Source organism: Lygodium microphyllum, chromosome 24, assembly GCF_053477565.2.
Source record: "Lygodium microphyllum isolate KBCC chromosome 24, Lygodium_microphyllum_v1.1.10, whole genome shotgun sequence".
Taxonomy (NCBI): domain Eukaryota; kingdom Viridiplantae; phylum Streptophyta; class Polypodiopsida; order Schizaeales; family Lygodiaceae; genus Lygodium; species Lygodium microphyllum.
Genome location: NC_141158.1, coordinates 121521466 through 121546642, shown reverse-complemented (window position 1 = coordinate 121546642; position 25177 = coordinate 121521466).

Genomic DNA, 25177 nt, shown 5'->3' with positions numbered 1-25177 from the left:
TCATTAGAGGTATCCACAACCAAAGCCATTATAGGGGATAACAAGTACCTTGTAGGGTCCCATCGAAGGTTGTTGGAAATTTCCTGGAAACTTGCCAAATCTCGAGTCATAGGCCAAGACTAAGTCACCTTCTTTAGATTCCTTATGCTTAATGAAGCTTACGAGCTGATTTTGTCATTTCCGCAAGAGCTGCATTTTTCTCCTTAGTTAAGGACACGTTCCCTTTCTCTAAAGTGGCAACCTTAGCTTGTAACTCCTTAATCATGGCTTTCTCTGAATCCATCAAAACTGTAGCTATAGTCATTTGTGTATGGGTATCACTCAAAGCAACCTTTTCAGAAGCTAAATCCTCTAGAGCCTTGCTAAGATGATTGGTTAAAGAGTCCACTTTGTCTTCCAATGAGGTGTACATGTATAGATTGTTTGAAGATAAGAAGTCATGAAAGTCTCTAAAATAGATTGAACACCAAAAACTAGTTGCAAAAGCATAGATCCAGAAAGCACTATTTGTAAAGAAGGAGGAATCTGCAGATCCAATTGTCCTTTCCGTTGCACTGCAAAAAGGTTGCTACAAGATGGGAATGAGAAAAGGGAGCTACGACACACGTCAAATATCGAAATAATCTGTACCACCACAAGATTTGGAACATGGATAGGATGAGAAGGACCCTGTGTGCGGTGCTTCTTTCGAACGATTCTGATAGGGGTACATCTCCTAAATCTGAATTGGCTTCCATAGGAGGAGAAGGAACATAAGGAGGAAGCACAGGAATGCCACTTGGGGGAGGTGCCAATTGAATGATCTTTTGTAGAAAAACCCCGTAGGAAATAATACTGAGTTAACCTTTTGTTACCTATTGAAAATGTTGATCCATTTTAGACAACAAAAAGATTGTCCAACTAAGCTCAATCCCCTCTAGGATCCCGATACATGTAGTGAATAGTTCTTGAGACAAACACTTGGATATTGGCTTGCCATGATCTTGGAGCGATTGGCATAACTCCTTCCATAAGGGAGAGGAAATATTTGCCATCGACACTCCTGAACTGGTGATAACCTTATGTGCTACCAATATAGTGAAGTCTCCTTTTGCAATAAGGCAAGGATCTTTGTGTAGTGGATAATAAATGATTATACAATTAGGCATAGGGAAAGCTGCACAAGGCAAGAACAAGGCCTCATTGATAGTAGCAATAGATAAACAGAACCGACCGCTATAAACCAAACCTGAAAGCTTATTGTAAGTATCCAGAAAAGAGTAACATAGCTTCACATCCACTGAAGGAAACTCCAAGGCCACAAAGAGATGAATACCATCCTTGCGAATACATGTAGCATCCAAAAGAAGAGAGTAATCATGGATTGGTAACGGTATATGCTGAATCACAAGTGGGGATGTAGAAGAAGATGCCATTTAGACCACACTGGATCACCCACACACATGCACAAACTAGAAAAAGGAGAAAGTATTCATGAAAAACCCACACATACCACCACTAAGATAAATAATAAGGAAACAAAACAACAACAACAAAAAACTGATTGGAGTAGACTAGACCTCCCCAAGCAATCCACATCCTACAGAAAATTGACCTACGCACATATGCAACTAGAAGATTCATGCTATGCAAATGTATAAGCACCCAAAAACCCCGTATGCAAGCACTCAAAAGAAAAGAAAATGCCATACATATTGTATCCTAGACACAATTCAAAAATCAAGATTGAACCCTAGACTCGAACCAACAAAATAAATATAGATGGACAAGACTGACCAAGAAACCCCAATCCCCGTAAAGTGTATCGCATATATCTATGGTGCGGTGAAGTGAGTGGGTGAAAACTATACGACTTGTCTTTATTAGATGACCAATTAATCACATTTTATTATTAAATTATCCTATAAGTACGTGGTGAGTTGTATTCGCATCCCAACCCCTACTTAGACTGACTTGACTGGACTAAACTAGGGGTCTCTACAAATGCAATTCATTTTTAAAAAATTAGATGATATGTGGTGCAAAGCATATGCATGCATGACTTCGAGGGGTTCGTTATTATTTACAAATTAAATGTGTATATAGCACGTGTGCATGTGCATTGTGAATAGATTTTAATTTACAAAATTAATTGGGGGTTATAGTGCTATGTGCTCATGCAAGGCGGGGTTCCTTTTATAAATTAATGGTTGGTTCCTTTTAATTAAAAAATTATGAGGAGCATTCTGTTTGTTTTGTGGGTGCAACGGTTGGTCGATTTTTAATTACAATTATATGTATGTTACAATGCATGTGAAGAAGGGAAAAATAAAAAGAATCTGGCAGTGTGTAGACACCCGCAAGATATGATGCACAAAATCCCACGTCCAAACAAGCCGTAGAACAAAAAAATTCTTGTACGAAAACAACAGGTTGATTAGGTGATAGTTGGCCTCATATAAGGTGTGATAAAAAACCAATATTTATACCATGGTAAAATAAAAAGAAGGGAGATACATTCGGTGGCCTTCATCAATATTTCTAGGACGGATCCGACTAGGAAGGGGACCTTGAGTCACCATGGGGACTTCTGTAAAGAGTGTTGCAGGGGCATCAAAGGAGGCTTCTACTGCTAGCTTGTTCTCAGCTTTGATTCTTGCCTTCTCTCTTCTCACGTACCTCTAGACTCATTCTAGTGCTTGCCTCTTAATCGTATCATTCATCAAGAAGTTAGTTCCACCTAGTTGTCTATACTCAACATAACAAAATTAGAAGAGCTTCAGTCTTTGGAGGACTCTCTTGCCAATATTTCCTCCACTTCCTTCTTTTCAACATATCTAAATTCAACTTTCATTCCACTATAGAGGGGAAGATATTTAGTTTTGAAGGTATCAAAACTCATTCTTATAAGGATCACCATAGTGCCACTGTTTTGATAATACCAACTTTGGAGGTTTCAATAGAATAGGTTGTGCAGAACACTCTGTCTACTAGCTTCCAATGGGGTTTTTAATTGGACAAATAGAAGATTGTTAGTGCACCAAGCATCCCACGTATCTTGTTGTTGAGCATCCACGAATAGATTCCAACTCTTTTCCTTCTTGTTCTTGTGAACTTTGACTCCTGAAGCTTCTTTACAATCTCCCACTTGATGATGTCTAGAAATTATTCAATGAAGGCCAAATCTCCCATGGATGGTCATTCCCTCTATTTCTGTGTCTCTTTTTTAGTTTTGTGGAAACAATTGGCTATTGTGATACAACTTTTTGTAGCTTTAGAAGATAGTGGGATAAGTCTGTCACATAGAGACCGCATCAAGATAGTGACATGCACTACAAGGGAATGGGGCAATAGCGACGCCGATTAGCGACGGCGGATATTGGCGTCGCTATAGGCGTCGCTATTGGCGTCGCAATTGGCATCGCTATACGCGTCGCATTTGTGTCGCATTTGCGACGCATATAGCGACGCCAATTGCGACGCCGCAAGGAAAAAAAGCGCGGCCGAAACCAGAGCGCCGTTTTCATTTTCTTTTCTTCGCCTTTTGAGAGTGAGAGCAAGGGAGAGAGCAAGGGAGAGAGCCAAGGCTTTGTGAGAGAAGAGGAGGAAGAGACTTGCTGCCGCCGCCGTTGCCGCCACCGCCACCGTCGTTGTTCGCGAAGGAGAGGAGGAGCCCTCGTTGCAAAGAGAAGCCGCCCACGCTCGCCATATCTCATTGGTGAGTCTCCCTCTCTCTTTCTTTTACTTGTTGAAGGTTTAAATCGTTCTCTTTTGTTTGTTTAGGAGAGGAAATGAAAGAGAAGGAGAGGGAGAGGGAGAGAGAGGGAGAGAAAGAGAGGGAGAGGCAGAGAAAGAGAGGGAGAGAAAGAGAGGGAGAGTGCATTCTCTCTCTCTCTCTCCCTTTTGCTTGTTTAATGTTTAAATTACTTTCTTCTTTGCTTGTTTAGGAGAGGAAACGAGAGAGTAAGAGAGAAAGAGAGGGAGAGGGAGAGGGAGAGGGAAAGAAAGAGAAAGAGAAATAGAGGGAGAGGGAGAGGGAGGGGGAGGAAATAGGAGAGGGAGAGAAAGAGAAAGAGAGGGAGAAGGAGGGAGAGTGCATTCTCTCTCTCCCTCCCTCTCCCTTTTGCTTGTTTAATGTTTGAATCACTTTATTTTTTGCTTGTTTAGGAGAGGAAATGAGAGAGAAAGAGAGTGAGAGGGAGAGGAAGGGGAAGGAAATGAGAGAGGGATAGAAAGAGAAAGAGAGGGAGAGTGCATTGTATCTCTCCCTCTCCCATTTGCTTGGAGGATGTTTAAATCACTTTATTTTTTGCTTGTTTAGGAAATGAGAGAGAAAGAGAGATAGAGAGGGAGAGGGAGAAAAAGAGAAAGAGAGGGAGAGGGAGAGGGAGAGGGAGGGGAAGGAAATGAGAGAGGGAGAGAAAGAGGGAGGGGGAGGGAGAGGGAGCGAGGGAGAGGGAGAGGGAGAAAAAGGGAGGGAGAGGGAGAGGGAGGGGGAGGGAGGAAATGAGAGAGGGAGAGGGAGAGAAAGAGAGGGAGAGGGAAGGGAAGGAAATTTAAGATAATATACGTATTGATAATGGTATGCAATGTGCTTTGCATACGGCCACGTACTTCATCAAAATGAACCCAAAATTATTGTTATAGAAGAAGAAACCCTTAAATTGAGTATAGGATAATTTCTCTCAGGTCTTATGACTATGAGTAGAATTGATTGAAATAAATTTTATTACTATAGTTATAAAATTTCATAGATGGCGCGCATTAATTTTAAAATGGATTACTTATACTCAAAGCCGAGATATAACAAAAAATTATCTACCGGGACAAACAAATCGTTGAGCATGATACAAGGCCGAGATATAACATCGGAAAATCTCTCGACTACTATATACAATGTAAGGTTTATGGTCAACTTGCAACTTGACGTACATCTCCATAAAGCTATCCATTTAAGCCTCGTTTGCTGTAATGTAGATAAGATGGCAAACGAAGAAGGTCCTACTGTTCAAGACCGCGAGTCGTATCTTAATCAGCGTGTCCCATGTCCTTGCTCTCAATGCAAGTTGGCAATTAGATGAAAACGCCGATTGTCTATAGAACACGTACGACGATTTGGCGAGTTTCAATCTGAGATCATTGATTAGGCGATTGCAAACTTTCAGCAAACGGTAATTTGAAGTTAGCATTTTTCATGCATTGTACTCTCAAGCTAATTGAAAACCATACACAATAAGATTGGGTCTTGTTGGCAAATTTTGTATCCAGGGGGGTGATGTCTCGACCCAAGGGGGAGTGCACCCTTTGCGGCCAATTAGAAGAGTTCGTGGACGTGTGATGGATGGATTGCAGGAGCCAATCGACCACTCGCAAGGCCCATCTATACCGCCAATGCCAGAGGAGACAGAAAACCTTCCCGACTTGCCTACAATCTTGGAGCCTGAGATGGAGGCAATGATCGATGCATTGATTCCCATGGATGTTGAGACATCTGACCCGCTTAGAGAGGAAGCATCCATACCATTATATGATGGGTGCCGAGTATCTCGGTTGAAGACATTGCTTGCACTCTTAAGTGTGCAAGCAAAATACGCTTGGAGCGATACGAGTGTGACTGAGTTATTCAGGTACCTTGCACACAGACTTCATTGTTTTTTTTTTAAAACAGTATTATTGCAAACATGGATGGATTTTTCAAGGTGTTTTATGATTTTTTCAGGTTATTGAAATATCATATATTGGCACTTGCAAACACCATGCCTGAGTCTCGTGATGATGCACGACATGTTTTACGAAAGCTTGGCATGGACTACAATAACATCCATGCATGTATCAACGACTGTATATTGTTTCGAGATGAATATGAGACTATGGAGACATGTCCAAAGTGTGGTGCTCACAGGTATCGACAGGACTTGCAAGGGCAGACCATCCCTCAAAAAGTCCTCAGACACTTTCCGCTCATCCCCCGCATAAACCACATGTTTCGCACGTCTGCCATGGCAAGCTTGACAACATGGCATGTGCAGAATAGGTCCACGGATGGAGTGCAACGAATATCAGCAAATTCGCGCGCATGGAGCCACATTGACTCTACCTTCCTAGGCTTTGCGTGAGAGCCAAGGAATCTTCGGCTCGGTCTCGCCATGGATGGTGTGAATCCATTCGGTCTGCGCTCGACTTCTTATAGTGTGTGGCCTATAGTACTTGTCAACTACAACATTCCTCCATGGCTTTCTACGAAGAAAGGACATCTCATCCTTAGCTTGCTCGTCCCGGGCCGCTACAAAGTAAAAAATATGGACGTGTATCTTCGTCCATTAGTCGATGAGCTTAAGATTTTGTGGGAGGAGGGGGTCACGGTGCAAGATATGAGCAGGCGCGATAGTCGGCGGTCAGCCAACATTCGAGCCATTCTCATGTGGACGATGCATGACTTTCCGGGATTGGGAGAGTGCTCAGGTGAGCAGACCTTTGTTCTCGCCGGTAATATCTATATTTTATTTCATTCAATCAAGTATTCACTAGGTCGTGGATCGCCTTGCAGGTCTCGTTACCTCAGGTTATCATGCATGTCCATTGTGTGGGCCACAGTTAGACTCCCGAAGGTCACGAACCATGAAGAAGATGGTATATCAAGGACACGCCGCTTTCTTGCCGGAGGATCATGAACTTAGGGAAGGTTTTCTTGGACGACCTCCAGCACGTATGAATGCTGCAAGCTGGTACGAGCTGAAAACGGTAAACCCGGATTCACATCCAAATGGAATGCGACGGTTCTCAGTTTTCTACGAGTTGCCATATTGGACCCACTTACAGGTCAACCACTTGTTGGATCCCATGCATATTTTCAAAAATGTGGGCAGCTTGCTATGGGACCACATCACAGGAAAGAGAGACACTATAGGGTCACGAATGGATTTAAAGGAGGTAGGTAAGATGGAGGCGCTTTGGCCGCAGTCGAGTGCTGAAGGGGGAGTGCAGCTTCCTCGCGCTCCCTGGGTTTTGTCTACCAAAGAAGAGCGCATTGTGAAGCAAGTAATCAAGTCTATCCGCACTCCGATGGGTATGATGCGTTCTCTCAGGTCCGCATTTTCTAAAGATGACCAGATTTCTAGGCTAAAATCCCATGATTGGCATAAGATATGTCAGGTTTGTGAACAGAATGGATTTTAATTAGCGTGGACATTTTGAAATTTGAAAAGTGACAATTATTCTTAATGCTTTCTCATTTGTGGCAGTTTGTCCTACCGATCGCGATCGCGGGATGCCTAACTCCAGAAATTCGCGGGGCCATTTACAAGCTGTCGACTTTGGTGCAATGGATCTCATAGAAAGAGATTAAGACGTCCTCTATTGAATCCGCAAGGCGGGGAGCAGTTGAGACGGTCTGTCTCTTTGAGAAATACCTGCCCACTAGCATGCTCACGATACAAGTTCACCTTCTTGTGCATCTTGTGGATGAAGTGGAGATTGCTGGACCTGTCCATACGCGATGGATGTTCTTCCTGGAGCGCTTCATGAAAACCCTGAAAGGCTTTGTGCGACAACGAGCTTGTCCGGAAGGTAGCATGGCGGAAGGTTGGTTGGTGTCAGAGGCGTTAGTGCATATCTCACAATGGCTACCAACGGTGGAACCAGACAATGAAATGCTATGGACGCTCAAGGACGATGACAGGCTGACTGGAGATGTGGTGGTTGGAAATGGGGTAGAAAAAGAATGGATGCCTCGATGGAAGAGAAGGTGAATGGCTTTTGTATGTTGCACCATGCCTCCATGGAGACGTGGCTCGCCAAGTACCAGATTGCAAGGCAAGATCGAGAGGAAGCGCGAGCTGAATTCCGACGCAGTACACGTCACCGACCGATTCGATATCCCGAAGGCATGGAGGAGATGCCGCGGTTTATGTCAACACGATGGTTGCATGGAGCCTTGACCGCAGCATCCAGCGAAGGGACAGAGGTCTCAATGGAGGAGTGGGAGTTCTCGAGGGGATGTAGTCCAAAGGTAATGAGGGGTTTAGAATGTGTCGTATCTAAATTTGCTTGCTACATCTAATTTGAGTGTTTCAATGTGCAGTACAAAATATATAGTGCAGCTGGTTGCGCGGACGGCATTTTCGGGTGGAGCGTATTGACAAAATGCGCTCCACAATGGACTGTGGTGTCATGGCAAGGTTTGAGCAAGAGAGCCGGCGACGAGCAACGGATCCGAACACAGTTGTGGATGAGATGGAGTATTTTGGGAATTTGCAAAGTATTATTACGGTGGATTACCGTAGCTTCTCCATGATAATATTTGACGTGCAGTGGTTCAAAGTGGTACTTGGAGGAGCTGGCGCAACAGTTCGACGAGGTCCATCTGGATTTCTCGAAATAGATTCCGAAAAAAAATGGATGGATTTGCGCGACACCTTTGTGTTGCCGGCCCATTGTGAACAGGTACAACTAGGCATTTGCTTGCTAATTGTAATATGACATGGTTTATGTCACAATGGTTTGAAGACGATTTGTAAGTGTTTGTGAACAGGTAATCTTCTATCCAAATCCCTGACAACCTCGATGGTGGTATGTTATACCTTCAACTCCTCGAGGTGCGAGAGTATACGATCAAAGCGATGTTCCAGGCATAGATGAAGAAAATATGCAAATAGAGGGATGGAAATTACAAGGGGTGGAGGCCACCGCAAGCTTGGAGCCCGCATCGGCTAACAATGATGGAAATACAGAAGTCGTAGAATTTTTTGAGAACGAGGCAGACTCGTTCTTTTGTGGTGACATGTCTATCGACCTTCCAGTGTATGCAGAGTTGTGTCAGGAGATTAACATGGGACCATAGAATACTTCATTCTTGGAGAATTGTATTACTCAATTCGTTGTTTAGATCTTCCATAAAGGTAGATAAGATATGCATTTTAAGAGGGATTTTTCAAAAATGATTTATATTAATGTGCTTTGTATAGTTTAAATTGATTATTCTAACATTATTTTTTATCTGTGCAGGTATCAACATTTTCAGGATGAGTCGAGGGATGAGCGATGAGGAGTTTCAGGAGATGATGGCACGTATGTCTCCAGATCAGCTCCCGAGATTCAGAGAGATTGCAGATCAGGAGCTGTCTCGTTCTTCGTCAGGGCGCTCTACTAGATCAGCTTCAGCGCGATCAGATGCTTCAGCTTCGAGCAGACGATCTCGACGCTCACGACTTGGGCCAGAGGGAGGGACTGCGACTGCAGGAGGATCAGGGGGTGCTGCTGTGGAGACGCGGACGCGGTGTCTCCGTCTCGTCGTTCAGCTGGAGCTCGGTCACCTCTAGGATTTGTGACACCTGTGGGGATGTCCACTCCAGTTACTCCGGCTTTTGCGCAGCCATTGGCAGATGTCACGCCTTTTGGTGGCACTCCTTTTGGTGGCACCCCCTCTGGTGGCACTCCTTTTGGTGGCACACCCTCTGGTGGCACCCCTTTGAGTGGCACTCCGGGAGAGGGTACCCCCGTCGGTACACCGGATGTTCAGGGGTCTCCTGGATATGCCCAGGAGCGTGGACGGAGATGGGAGAGGGCCCATACAAGGCACACTCCTAGGGATTATGGATACCTAGTGGATGGCAGGTCAGGAGCCATCATCATGAACGATGAGGGGAGGAGGGTGATGGCTCGCATGAGGGAGTTGTGCCAACAAGTTTTTCGGCACAACGTCCTGGATCATTGGAGGAACATACCGGAGGGGAGCAAGGAGTACATAGTAGCATCCTTGCACGAGGAGTTCCCGGTGCTAGCCGCAGTGGATAGATTCTCTACGGGCTGGATGATGGATTGCATGCGTGCATACATGTCACATAGACGATCCGATGCACGCAAGGCAATTAAGAGTGGGGCTCCAAAGCCCGAGTGGTTAGATGCAGACGACTGGCGCCGACTGAGGGAGGAGGCTACAAATTCGCGAGGACGTTGAAGTCAGCAGTGGGAGGCGACGAGGGCACGAATCGAGGCCGGATCGGTACATCATCTTGGGAGTGGCGGCCACAGGACATATTTGGAGGACTTTGTAAGTTTCTCTTTTGTTTTTCTTATTTGTTTTTTTGAGATATTCTTTGTACTGACAATCATGTTTCTAACAGTTAGCATTTTGTTTTCTTTGCAGCACTCCATTACAAATCGCGATCCGCAAGGCCTTGAGACTCGATATGTGGAGAGGCACGGTCTCAGATCATTGATCGACCGATTGTATAGACGCGGCGGCCCAGTAAGTCACTCATCTTTCTTGTCCATAGTTACCATGAGATATTTGAATGCATTATTGTATGGTGGATTGATATGTTGTTTCTTTTTCTGCAGAATCCGTTTGATGCTCCTTTACAGCGGGAAGAGCTTTCGGGGGACGATGATTTGTAGCTCGCCCTTGGATCCTTAGAGCTCACATACCTTTAGTTTTTAGTCGCCCGATCTATGTAGACATTTTCTATGTATTAGTGATATTGTTTTATGATTGTACCAATCGCATTTTATGCGATATCATGTATTTATTTCATCTATCAGTTTTATGATTTCAGTATACATTCTTTTTTGTTTGCAAACGCTTTGTATGCAGCAGTGCACAAACTATTTTGTATGGCTCTCATACAGCACACAGTGCTATATGTGGCAGGGCAGCTTGCTGCCCTGCCACAATTTTTTTTTTTCTCTGTTACCGTCGCTATTTGCGTCGCAAATTTACTGCACGCGTCACTATTATCGTCGCTATCAGCGTCGCAAATTCTCTGTAACCGTCGCTATATGCATCGCTATTTACGTCGCAAATGCGACGCATATAGCGACGCATATAGTGACGATTCTATGGCGTCGTCAATAACGATGCTTTTTGCGACGACGGGGGCAAATTTTGTTGTTTGTATTTTCGTCGCTTTAAACGTCGCTATAAGGTCTATATCTTGTAGTGATGCTTCCACCATTGAGGGATACACTTCTTGTAGAAAGTGGCTTTGGCAATGAAGATCTCCAATTCTTCAATAGTAGTAGGGATTCTCCAATCTTCCATTGCTTTTCTTCCTCTTCAATAGTGCCACTTCTTCCATTTTCAGCCTTCATCGTTGGTGCTTGTTAATGGAAATATTCCTCGCCTCCGCACCAAAAACATGGAGCTCCAAGAGAAACACCAAGAAAAATGGAGAATCTACTGTAAGAAAATCTATCTTGTATCATCAACAAGCATGCTTTTCATATTTGAATCAATCATAAGAAGAAAAACAACACCAATCTTCTCAAATCTTCACGCAACATTATATAACAATTCTTCCACTGATTTATCACAACAAAAATTCAACACAATCTTTATATTCTTCATCAAAAGAGCAAGATAACACAATGAAATACTCCACTTTGAATGGAAATCATCACATAGTATTCTCTTCAATAGCTTCATAGTCTCTCTCATGATCTCTCACTCATAGATACATTATTTTGCATAAAAAATTGGCTATCTCCTTGGGTAGTTCATTAGATGTATACCCTCTATATCATGTGCGTTCAAGGCCTATTTATAAATATCATTATCTGTGAATTTTTCCTTAATACAACATAATCCTTTTCTATTCAATATATAAGTAACCCCTTTATATCGGACCCTTTTGTATTAAAAAATGTATAAAAATTATATTTAAAAAATCCATTATCTTGAATCCATGTGATATATACATATATTTATGACTGACCTCCCTGAGGCTACTCTCACTCTCTATTGCTCTCATACATACTCTCTCGCAATGGTACATTGGAATTTAAAAAAAAAATTCATTCATAACCCCTCTTTGGTCATGGATACCCCCTCCCAAGATGTAACGTACCCATCCAAGCACATTTTTGTGGCCCATCGAGAAACGAGTCTTAGTGTTTCTGCCCTGCACTCCCATGGAATGTTTCGGGGTTTGGTCGCCTAGGATTTCCCGAGTCCACCTTGCAATGGAACATTCACGGCCAAACCCACTAGGATCGACTTGAGATCTGGGTTCCTTGTGGTCAAGGTCTCTTGACAACATCCTAGTGTCGGGTCTTGGATATCCTACTTTACGCAGAGATATCCAAGCTGAAGCACATCCATGCTGCACTTGGTCCAAAGAGAATGTGAAACGAGACAGATGCGCTGCTTAACCTCTCTACCGTGGGCATAGTCCCATTCTAGTCCCCTAAAACAGTATGAGTTGGGTTCTAACCTAATATTATCTAAAGCTCGTATGATTGTAGAATTTTGTGAGAAGCCTCCCAATTCTCAGGGACCACCCTTTCGTAAGATAGACATGTTGGGGTTCCGCCCACCCGCTTCCCTCAATAGGTGTTCTATCTAATTAGGTCCTACCACATTTAAGTGTGACATTTAAAATCAGCTTCCTTAATTAAGCCCTTTAGAGAATAGGGTTTGTTTACGTAGCTTATGGCACTGACATGAAAACAGTTTAAACAGGTTCCTTGGAAACAACTTTATATTAGCATTTTTAACTGAGATACAAATCTTGTCCAAAAAGGACATTTACCGCAATCCATAAGGATGCATCTTATTCCTTCCAAGTTCTTGCCCTTGCACTAGTAACAGGGCCTCAAGAGTTCATCTTGAGTCACGTAGATCATTTAAGTAGGATTTGGAGGCAGTGAATTTATAGCCAAAGTCCCCCCTGGCATCGAAGCATCCTCCCACATTCAAACTATCCCATGGAGAGACCTCTTGTGGCGGGTTCTCAGTCCACATTCCCGAAACACATACTAGTCTGTTTTATCACAATAAAATAATACTTTATCTATTGATTGTATCTAATAGTTGAGCCACCATTCCTAGAGTTTATCTTACCAAGTCTCCTATGAAAGTCTAGGAACCTTCTAGCCTTCACTCCACTAATAGATGACTTTTTGGGGACACAATTGCCATCCTTAGACTTTCGAAGATCGGGTTCAATAACAACATTACCACCATGCAAACCAATTGCAAATAAGGCTTCTTCAATCTTTGTTATAGCATCTTTTCTACTTGATAATGGCTTCAGCTTCTATGCAAATCCTATATAAAGATGAACAAGCTTTTCAATTATCCTACAAAGTGTATGAAGTGTACAGATATGGACATTCACTAAAGGAATATCTAGGACTAGCTTAAACTGTGGATCCTTGTTGTGCCTAGAGGGAGCTCTATTCCAATTTCTTGAGTTCAACTCTATAGTTGGGGACATGCAATATAGGCAAGGAGATCTAGAGTTGGCTCCCTTTGATACATTGTACATACATTTAAGTGTCTTTAAGTCACTAGCTATGTGCCACTCAATCTTATAGTTCCCAAATCCTTCAACAAATAGCTCTTCTCCTACTTGTTGTCTCTTAATAACATCAAGTATTGATGTTTGATAAAAAATCCAATACAATATATCAAAATCCTCTGTATCTACTTCAAATGCTCCTAGCTTGTAACGTGTCCACCCCTCAAATTGTGGGACACGTCTTAGCAGCCCATCGAGAGATCGATCTAGAAGACGCCGCCCGGCACTCCCAAGGAATGACACGGGATTTGCCAACTAGGGTCTCTCGAGTCTGCCTCGCAATTGAACTTATCCGGTCGTTCCCACTAGGATCGACCTGAAGTCCGGAATCCTAGCAGTCGAGTCTTCCTAACAGCCTTCCAGCGTTGGTCGATAGCCGCTCCACTTTGCGTAGATACAATTGGACCCAAGCAGACTCATATCGCACTTGGTTCAAAGAGAATGGGAAACGAGAGGGAGGCATTGCTCAACATCTCTGCCCATAGGGCATAGTCCCATTCTGGTCCCCTAAAACGGTATGAATCAGGGTTTCAACTTACAAGTTCTAAGGTCCTTGTCTAACTAACGTTTGCATCAAATAAATTCCATTGAGGAAAGCTCTCGGCTAATCGAGACCACCCTTCCATAGGATAGACCCATTGGTCACATCCACCACGCTTCCCTCGGGGGTTTTTTTAGTTATCTAATTACCTACCACATTATGTTTGACACATAAAAGCAGCTTTCTTAATTAACTTGTTAAGCACAGGTTCCTTTACGTAATTTAGAGCACTGATATGAAAGCAAGATCAAACAAGATCAAACACTTCCTTAACTTATCTTCAGATTAATGTTTGTCTCCCACCCATACAGGAGAATTAAGTGTTCCTTTCTATCTCCGCAGAAAAATCCTTCCGTCTCCCGGCAATAAAACCCGAAGGTTTATCCTACCAGGATTCTACCTTGTAACTAGTATCAAGGCCTCGAGATCCCATCTCGAGTCATGTAGAACACTTGTGTAGGGCCCGGAGGCATTGGGATTTACGGCCAGAGCCCCCACTGGCACCCAAGCGTCCTCCTACGCCAAGTAATTTCCACGGAGAGACCTCTCGGGGTAGGTTCGGTCCACATTCTCAGCATGGATTCATAACCCCCTTGGTTAGGGTTTGGCGGTTCGCGGGGGGTAGCTAGCGCCATCCTTCCTTAATTATCCCTTAAGGAAAACAACCATAGCTGAAGCAACCAGCTTAACAACAATTACTAGGGAAAACATCCCTTTTGTTTCCATGGCAACCAGTCATCTCAGACCCGGCAATGAAATCATCAACCACACCCCACTTGGGTTAACATCCAAAACCACATTAACAAACAGTTGAATGCACAACCTCTTGCTTCAAGGCGTTGCAATCCCATTGCATACATAACCAGAATTCAACTTGGATGTATCAAAACACTTTTATAACCTTTCCAGACAACCAAGCATAACTTGGGTCAACAATCCATCTTTAACAAGATCAACCTTCGTTAAAACCATTTCAAAAATTCCAAGCAACATGCTTAGCATGAATCAACTACCCTAAAGTTTGCTCTCCCCCTTGGGTTAGGGCTTCGCAAGGTCGATTTAACAAGTTCCTTCTAGATCCTTTAAATGAAATAAGTGATTTCATCTTGACCTTTATTAATCCTGGCTACCTATTTAGGGTAGAAGATCAACCCATCTTAAGCCCTTTAATGGCGAATACATGCAATTCTACCTCTATTTAAGAGTTCAAGATGTGTGAGCAGAATCTAAATCTTGGTACAACCTGGATATGAGCTATAGTTGCTAGAGGGTTGGTGGTATTCATGTCTCCGCTTGCGTTGGATAGCTCCGTTTGCAACTTCAGCACTTGTGCTCCTAGTAACTCATCTCTTGGGTGCCATCCTTGTGCGTTCCTGGTCTTGCAAGCCTTGAGGTAAATCGACCGCTCTTGCCTTGGCAGAAGGAAGTGGTACGCAAGTTCACGAGGAATCTAAGGCCAAACAATGTGACTCCCACATGCATAACTTTCCTTCTTCTTTCGCCCTCTCCCCAATTTGTTTTCCTTCTTCCTCTTCTTCTTCTTCTCTTCTTCTCCTTCTCTCTCTCTCTTCTCTCTCTGTCTCTTCTTCTTCTTCTTCTTCTTCTTCTCTTCCTCTCCTTCTCCTTCTCTCTCTTCTCTCTCTTCTTCTCCTTCTTCTCTTCTTCTTCTCCCTCTCCTTCTCTTCTTCTCTTCCTCTCCTCTTCGTCTTCTACCCCTTTTTCTCATCTTCTCCTTCTTCTCTTCTTCTTCTCCTTCTCCCCTCTCTCTCTCATTCTCTTCTTCTCTCCCTCTCCTCTTCCTCTTCCACTTCTTTTTCTCCTCTTTCCCTTCCCTCTCTTCTTCTCCTTCCCTCCTCTCTCCTTCCCCTACTACTTCTTCTACTTCTCTCTTCTCATCTTCTACCTCTTCTACATCTTCTTCACTTCTCCTTCTCCTTCTCTCTCCCTCTTCTTCTTCTCCTCTCTCTCCCTCTTCTTCTCCTTCTCTCTCCCTCTTCTCCTTCTTCTCCTTCTCCTCTCTCTCCCTCTTCTTCTCCTGCTTCCTCTTCTTCTCTCTCTCCCTCTTCTCCTTATTCTCCTTCTCCTCTCTCTCCCTCTTCTTTCTCCTCTCTCTCTCCCTCTTCTTCACCTTCTTCTTCTCTCTCTCCCTCTTCTTCTTCTTCTTCTCTCCTTCTCCTTCTCTCTCCCTCTTCTTCTTCTCCTCTCTCTCCCTCTTCTTCTCCTCTCTCTCCCTCTTCTTCTTCTTCTCTCCTTCTCCTTCTCTCTCTCTCTTCTTCTTCTTCTCTCCTTCTCCTGCTCTCCCTCCCCTTTTTCTTCTTCTCTCCTTCTCCTTCTCTCTCTCTTCTTCTTCTTCTCTCCTTCTCCTGCTCTCCCTCCCCTTTTTCTACTTCTTCTTCACTTCACCTTCTCCTTCTCTCTCTCTCTCTCTCTCCCTCTCCTTCACTCTTTTTCTTGCTCAGGGGCCCGCAGTTGATTGGTGACGAGGAGGGGGGGTGGTGGAGTACGCTGACGGAAGGCCCCAAGGGGGGTGCTCCTGGCCACCTGATGAACGAGGAGGGGGGCATACTGGTGGAATCCTAGGGCTGCTGTTGCCACACAGGGGGGTGACGAATCACCGGGGGAGGAGAAGTTGCCATTGACGCAGGGAGGGGGGCATTCTGAGAGTCCCCCAAGGGAGGGGGAGAAGCCTCCCCTTTTATAGGAGGGGGAGGAGGTGGGCATGGCCGCCACCCCTCCCACCTGGGGGGCTACATGCCCCCCATACTACCACTTCACTCCCTCTCTCTCTCTCCTCGACGTGCTGTTGGCGGGGAGAGGGGTAAATTTTTTTAAAAAAAATTTAAGGATTTATCCAAAGGGGGGGGGGGGGGGAGTTCCTATGGGTGGAGGCACGGGGGTCATGGGGAGGGGGGGAGATATTACATAGCCACCAGATGTTGTGTTCCAATTGAACACTAAATGACATTGAGTGATTATAATGATATGATGAAAGTGCTCTATTCATCAAGGTAATAGAGACCCTCTCTAGTTTTTTACATTTTAAAATCTCACTTTCATCAAGTTTAACCACAAATCTAGCCACTCCTTGTGCCTCTTCTAGTGAAAAGTCATAAAATCTAATCATTAAGCATCATAGGGTGGGAAAGTCAATGAAAATATTGTTAAATTCATTGAATACTGTTGAGGCAAACGCACCAACAGTCGGGACTTTGGACGAACTTCTATTCTTTCAGAAGCTGCAACTCACGTTGGCGACAATCTCTCACCTTGTCTCTCACGCTCCGCTCTAACTAACCAAGCATTCTCCTCTCCAACCCAAGGAAGCAAGAACACAAGACTAGATCGAGTTGTAGTGAACTCACCTAACTTACCTTTCAAAGGCTCGAAGATAGTTCCACGACCACGATCAACACGATTCGATGCCGTCGTCCTTCGCATCCACCACCAAGCACACCAACGAGTCGAAGAGCTAGTAGAGACGACGAGAAAAGCAAGAAGACGACGAAGAGCTTCACCTTCCCTCAGTCCCTCGCTCAACACACCTCTCAGTCTCTCCCTCTCAGTCACTCTCAACACAATGGAAGCAAGATGATAGAATAGAAAGATTGAATGGTTGCACTAACAGAGCTTCCGCAGCATGAATGTGCCAAAGGGGGTGAATACAACTGAGACCTCCCACCCTTATATAGACATAGAATTAGGGTTAGGGTTAGGGTTTGCGCCCCTTTTGCATTTAGGGTTAGGGTTAGGGTTTGCGCCCCTTTTGTGTTTAGGGTTAGGGTTAGGGTTTGCGCCCCTTTTGCGTTTAGGGTTTCCACAACTGTGAATTAGGGTTTGCACCCTCTTTGGGCATCCTACCCACATAGTGGGCTTTAGGCCGGTCAATCCTTGAAACATGCTTGAACCTTAGCCTAAATAACCAAGCCTACACTATTCTAATCACAATTACATGTGTGCAACCCACGCAACACATGCGGGTGCGACAAATACAACTATGGGTGATAAATACAATGTGCACGGGAGTGAGCCCGGCTCTCACAAAATAATACAACCATGATAGTCTGATGATGTCCATGAGTAAAAAGTAATACACAAGTGCCCAAAGTAATACAATGAAGCTCCACAAAATAGTAATCCAGCAAAAAATAGTATCCAGCACTTGTGCTTTCTGCAGCCTTCTCAAAATACCGTTAACGTTATTTCCCCCCTAGACGAGTGCTAGTCCCATGGCACTCACGTCGTAGGTAGCATGCTGTAGTTTGCACCGAAGACGCCGAATGCTGGGAACAGTCCTGATCAAGTAGTAGTCCTGATGGAGAAGAAATGGATGTGGCTGATGAAGAACGGTGGTTGTTGAAGATGAGGATGTTGCCTGCTGCGGGTGGTACAAATGATGTTGCTCAAATTGTGGTAGATGGTGAGACTGATGGTATTGCTGGTGAAAAATCCTGTAAAAGTTGGCTATGCTGAAGATACACTTGACTGTTGATCCTTCTGATGAATAGAACTTGAATGGTCATTGGAAAATGGAATAGAGGTCGTAGAAGATGGGAGATGCAATGTTGATGTAGAAGTGATGCGCATGATTCTCCACAACTTGAATACCTGCAAAGTAAAACCTCACATGCAGTCACTCCCTAGGGGAAAAGTGCTAGTCTTCAGATCGTGCACATGACAGATGATGATGTTGGTTTGGGAGATGGGTCAAACTCCAGGCAAGCTTGAAGTGTTGTCCCACACTTGAGGACCCAAAACCGTGAATAGGTTATGGTGCAAATACTATAGTGTGTGCACCTGCATACATAGTCTAATACATAGGTAGAAGACTTCTCCATGGGTGCTTCTGTTGATGATGATGCTCGATGATGAGGAAGCAAGGGAGCTTGATCCGATGAAGATGGAAAGAATGGTAGGTACTGAGAAAAAAAAAGGTTGTTGTTGAAGATGCAAGGGAGACACCTAAGTGGGATAGATAAAGGAATTCTTGAAGGGCATGGTTCTCCACTGGATCAACCACATGTGGTAGGTGACCTGAGGTGATGTGGTGTTACTGAGATAAATGAAGTAGAAATGAAAAGTGCACGTGACTCAGGGTGACAGGTCTAACCTAGGCAAGCCGAGACTCCCTAGATATGTCCTGACCTTGATGTGCCCTAAGCAAATGTGTGGGGAAATGGAAAAAGGGCTAGGGGGTTAGAGATGGAGCCAGCCAACCCAAGCCACTGGACGCATCCAACTTGAGGACCCCTAGGTGCAGTGCAGTGCATGTGAGTGCATATATATATATATATATTCTTTTTTTTTTTGCTTTCTCTCTTTTTTTTTTCCCCATCATGTGATGCACAAGGGAGTCACTCCTCAGGAAGTGGCTGCAAGGTAAGTGAAAGACACCCTTTGCTCAAAAGATATAGCTTAAGAAAGGTTCGGAGATAAATGGGTGATTCTGGATAAAAAGGATGGGTACACCGAGCAAATCTGCTATCCACCATATCCTCAAGCAAGGCTACGCAGTAAGAGGGGAATAATACAGCTCGAAGAAGAAGTCTTGCCATGGCAATGCAGTCAATCCCTGTGTTAATGTCGAAGAATAAGGGTGGCAGGCCATCCTCATAGGGAGTCGGTGGCTATTGTAAGAGCTTGACTATGAGGCGGAGATAATTGCAAGTGACTATGAAGGCAGGATCGGGGCAATTTGAGTAGAGTTTAAGGAAACTGTCAAAAGAGGGTAGCAGATCACGCAACTGGAAGTGATAGATATCACTCTCATGCGGAGCATTGATATTGGGAATTTTGGGAAAGTTATGCCTGCCATGCTTCTTAGCATCATAGTTTCTGCCATACCTTCTCGGATAGGGGCAATGGAGTACATCTGTCTTCCGATTTGAGTAGCAAAAGGCGGAATGGGCCATTTCATCCGCTTCAAGGATAGGATATCGCCATTCTGGTTGAAGCTTCCACACCTCTCGTGGCTTCTCGGTGAGATACTCCCTCTTGTTCTTCTCCTTGGGAATCTTACAAGCTCCTTTCAAAGCCGACCTATCCTGTTTCTTCAACCACTTAGCAATCTTCTCTCCCACTTTAATAAGCTTTTGCACTGTACTGACTGGTAAGGGTGTTCTAAATTTGGCATCTCCATAGACATTGAAATCAAAAATGATGGTCTCCTCCCTCGTCTGCTTCTCATGATAGGTCTTAATGGGCTCATCTAGATCCTCTCTCTGTGCCTCGATGCCTTGCATGTCAATGCAATACTCGGGCACATCCTGAGGGGTAGCCCTAAGAACTTGAACCATCCTATCAAAGTGCTCTTGGACCTCAAGTTCCTTGTCCGACACTATTGGGGGTACCTGTATTTCCTCAGTAGCTCCATCTTCCTGCTCAGCAAAATCTTGAGGATCCATATAATCCTCAGAAGGAACCATATCTTCAAAAGGCTCTATTGCAATAGGGTCTTCAACAAGTGTCTCATATTGTAAGTCACATGGCTCAGTAGATGTTGGCTGCATCATTTCTACATCCCTCAATTCTTGATCATTATAGCCCATGTCATGCAAATGATCAATCATCTGGATGCTAGTTGGATCTGAGGTCAACAACATGAGCTCCTTACCCTGGTCAAAAGCGGCTAAGGCACCGGTAGCAATTCCCAACTGAGCTTTGAGTTCCTCCACATCATCGGTGCTTTTGGATGATAAAGTGCAAATGGCCTGATGATAAAGCCCCTGCTATAGTGATAGTGCATGTTGATAGGCACTTGCATGAAGCTTAAACTGGTGTTCCTTGTGAAGGGAATGAGCCAAGCCTGTGAGTAGCTATTGTAACATCTCCTCGTAAGCTCTGTTAGCTTTTTCCTCAACTTGATTGACAGCAGTAGTCAGAATCATTGAAATTGTATCTTGCAACCCTGTAAAGGCTATCTTCCTCTGCGTCTGAGTCCGATGTGCTTCTGACAACTCTCTGGTGAGAGTTGATGTCCTTGCCTTTTCCTCCTTTAACTGAACCACAAGATCTGCAACCTGAGCACAGAGAATTTCTTCCCTTTTCCTCAGGACCTCAACTTCTTGCAACTGTTCCCTTAGCCCCTCCATCTCCTTATTGTTCTCCACAATCTGAGTCTGTAAGTCATGTAACTGCTGGGCTGAGTGTTTCAAAAATTCTTGATGAGATGATATCTCTGCCTCATACTTCTTTTGTAATTCCAATTTTTCCAGAATTGCTTGATCCTTGTCCTGTTTCAACTCTTCACATAAGAGCTCTAATGTGGTAAGACCATCCAAATTCGCTGATGTCCTTCTTGTGCAAACTTTTGAACTAGTGGTAGTTTCATCCGGTCGTAGCTTCTCTACACTAGAAGTGACTGTAATTTCTTCATTCTGTCTACCATGTTCCAACATGTTTATCTGGGCTTGCATGGTTTGTAAAGTGCTCATGAGCATCTGAAAATCTCCTGGACCAATCACTGATTGTTTTCCTTGAGTCTTTCCCTTTCCTTTGTCAGAATCTCCAGGTTTCCTAGCAACGTCTTCTTCAACTTCCTATGGAGCGGAGGCTTCCTTCCCTCTCATGTCCTTAATGGATGATTCCTGTATGGTTGTGGCTTGATTCTCCTTTTCCTTGTGGAGAGCTTCCCCCAAGTGTTGTGCATTCTCTAGCGACTCCTCAATCGCTACGTGGTGCTCTGTCTTAAATTTTCCTTTCTTACTCTTTTTTTGACCCATCTTCTTTAGTGAACTCTCAACACTTGGCTCTTGTTCCTTCCTTGGTCGCTTGTCCTTCAGTTGACCCATCTCAGCAACTGCGGGTGTCACCTGAAAGGGCTCGGAGAGTCCCAAGGCTATGGTGATGACCTTACTGAGTGCACCACCGTAATTTATCATGCATATCTTGGCCTCAGTAGTGGTGAGTCTCCCTTCAGGAGTTTTAGGAAGAGTCTCATGTGCCTTGGCAAGGGATTCACAAATCTGATCCATCCAAAACTTATTTAAATCCTCATCAAGTATCCTGTCTGATAAGATATCTTCCATGAAGCCCTTGGGTATTCTCCCTGTGCAAGTGCTGGTTTTGTTGTAGGTAAACAAATGGTGAAACACCTGTGCAGTGGCTCTAAGATCCAACTCCTCAATGGCAGAGAACAATAGACCACCAGTAGTAACATTAGGCTTACCCTCCCACCTTTGATCCACTAGATGAGTTTACTAGCTTTACCATGCCCTCTTGACCCTTGACAGAGACCTAAGGCTTGTTCTATCAGCTTAGAAGTAAGTGCTACCTCCCCAACTTTTTGCTCTTTTTCATCCCAGTAGCTCATCCTACTTGTTTTAGTCTTAGGATCGTAGTTTTGAACAAAGTTGTAGCAATTGGCAAAGTAAATAGGCCCATTGGTTGCTCTAATATAGTCAGTTAGCCCACATTTAGCCACCAACTCCCCAATTTTAGGATACCTGTTGACAATATTCTCCAAGTTGGTAAGTTGACAAAACTTCAAGGCCCCAAAACTCCATATGCTGGTCTCTAGACCAAACTCCTTGCATTGCTCGATAGTGAATACTCCCCTGTCCTCATAATGATGATCCTTGACAGCCACCAATGTCGACATTGTAGACATTTCAAACTGTGAACCTGTCATCTGCTTAATCAAAAGATAAGACCACATCTTGAGAAATTTCTAGCTAACCATCACACAAAATATAAAAGTCAAACTATACCTTTGCCTTTTTATAAAAATAATGCCAAAATGGATTGCCAATTGCCCTCCTGCAACAAAAAGACCTAGCAAGCTTCCTAGCTTGCAGAGGTAAGCGACAAAGGATGGAAAAGATGACAGGGCAACACAAAAAGGAAAAAGAAAAAGAAGATGAAGTATGGACAAAGAAAATGGAAAGACAACTAGGTGGACGGGGAAAATGAAGGAAGGATGGACATCCACCAAGCGTAAAAGTTGGGGTTATACTCCAATTCCGCAAATGTATCAAGGTCAAATGGGCGCATAGCCAAACCACACAAATAAGTGGTAATATCTGTGAGGAGACATGGACCAGCAAAGCGACTAGCCACATGTAGTTCTTCCGCCGATGTAGCTCATACCAGGTTTGTTCAGCCACACCATGACCGCACTGACAGGAACATCAGGAGGGTGCATGGGAATAGTGTGAGTAAGTACCTGAGGTGGCACTCCTTTGAGATCTGTGTAGTTCTAGGCAAACACATCTCGAAACTCCTTGAGCAACTGGATGAGCGCCTCCTCATCTTCCTTGCGTAAATCCTCAACGATAAAGGCGGGTTTAGGCGATTCCCCTTCCTCAGCAAGGTCAACTTCCTTTACTTTTGCAGGGCCTTCAATAGACTCATTAGTTGCGCCTTGGTGTTTGGCACCAAGCATAATGACAATCCTCACTGTGGGACCTCACATGGCTCAAAAACTGCTTACTGGGATGGGTAATACACCTGCCCAACGAGACCAAGCCAAAGTTCCCCTAGTGGCCAAGAAAATTGATAAGTATCGTGCTGGCGACAACCCATACAACTTCATAGAGCAATTTGAGCAAGTTTGCAACGCCAATAACCTTATAGGCGATGCCAAGCAGGCTCAAGCCTTTGGGCTTTGCATGGGCGAGAAGGGTCGTACTTGGTTTACTGGCCTCGATCCAGCTGAGAAGGCTTCCTTCGTAGCTCTTAAGACTCTCTCCATAAAGCGATTTGCCGAGGCAGGCTACGGGGACAATTTAATTGTCCGACTCATGAATATTGAACAACATGACGAAGAGAGCATGAGAGACTATGTGTCTCGATTAAAAGGCCTCTACAAGAGAATCCCACTAGCTGAAAAACCAGCTGTTAAATCAGTCACGAAGGCTTTCATCAAGGGTATCCGTGATGAAAAGATCTATGGAGCACTGGCTAGCAATTCCGTGCTAGATCGAGCAAATCTCAATGGAGTCTTAGATGAAGCAATCCTCATAGAAGACCTACACAAGGAGAGAACTCGCGACAAGAAAGGAAAAAGCCTAGAATCTGAATCCCAATCTAGTAGAGGCAAACTTGAGATAGGAAACACCCAGACTCAGCATCTCATGGCTGATGTGATGAAACAACAGCAAGAGCTCTTAAAAATGATTGACTCATTCAGGCAGCCTCGACCGTACCGACAAAACGTGTAGTGCTTACATTGCGGCGGTGATCACTTGCCATCCGAATGCTCTCGACAGAGTAGGACCTGCACAAATTGTGGGCGGTTTGGTCACGAAGCTTCTACTTGTAGAGCACCTAGGCGGCTTCCCTATGCTGCACCCTATGCAAATCGTGGGTTTCCATACCCCAGACCTCAGCAGATGGCTCTTCCTGCTCCTCCTGACCATAGACCTGTAGCTTCGAGCTGACATTAACCCATCCGGCATCCCACGGCCTCCGGGCCCTATCATAACTCACCCACCTAGTGATCCCCCTGTCCACTATGTTGAAGAGCCCGTTGAGGACGATGATTATGCCAACCCATTTGTCTCTTATGACGAAGAAGGAAATGTGGTGCTCATGGACTATAGACCAATTCCGATCATGATGTTGGGATGGGGTCGAGGGCGCGGCTTGATACAACCCTGCGAGACTCTTGCTTGCTGGACTTGTGGCCAACCTGGTCACATCTCCACACGTTGCCCGCAAAAACAAGAACAATCAAAGGAGAACGAATCTGATCAAAGGTGTCCTGAGTGTGGAATCACTCACATGTATTCCGATTGCCCGAAGCGGAAAGCTAGCTCTAGCAAAGCTATTGTTCCCACTGTTCCCTTGACTCCCTTTGCAGTAGAAATGCTGAAAGATGCGGATGTGATTCCCATTCCGATTAATGCCATTACCCGAGCACAAGCTAAGCAGGGTGGCGTCAGTATCCCTGGCCCATCTCTAGCTACTGGCTCTATCATTGGAAAGAAGAATGCAAAGAAGAAAACTAAGCGTGCTGCTCTCAAACTCAAGAGTGACGGGGTGACTTCAGTTCTCGCAGTTGCCTCAAGTGCTGAGCAAGCCACGTCTGCTCCACACACAGAAATGGTTGCTTCAGCCAAAGTAGGTGAATACCCCGATCCTGAGCATCAACTTAAGTTGATTAGCACAATAAAGAATTGGGTGGAAGAGGCTCAAGCTGAGATTAGGGCTGAAGAAGCCAAGGATAATTTGCAACCACGTGGCATCAATAGCATACTTCCCTTGGCCTCAACAATTGGCCCAAACACCTTTGGACGACCCACTACCGACCTTGGTGCACAACCACTTCCCCAAGGTCAGCCAAGGAAGTTATAGTATCAGGAAGTAGGCCCTGGGTTGCTAGCTGCCTTAGCCTCTACCAGTGTTTCCATCCCATTGGGCA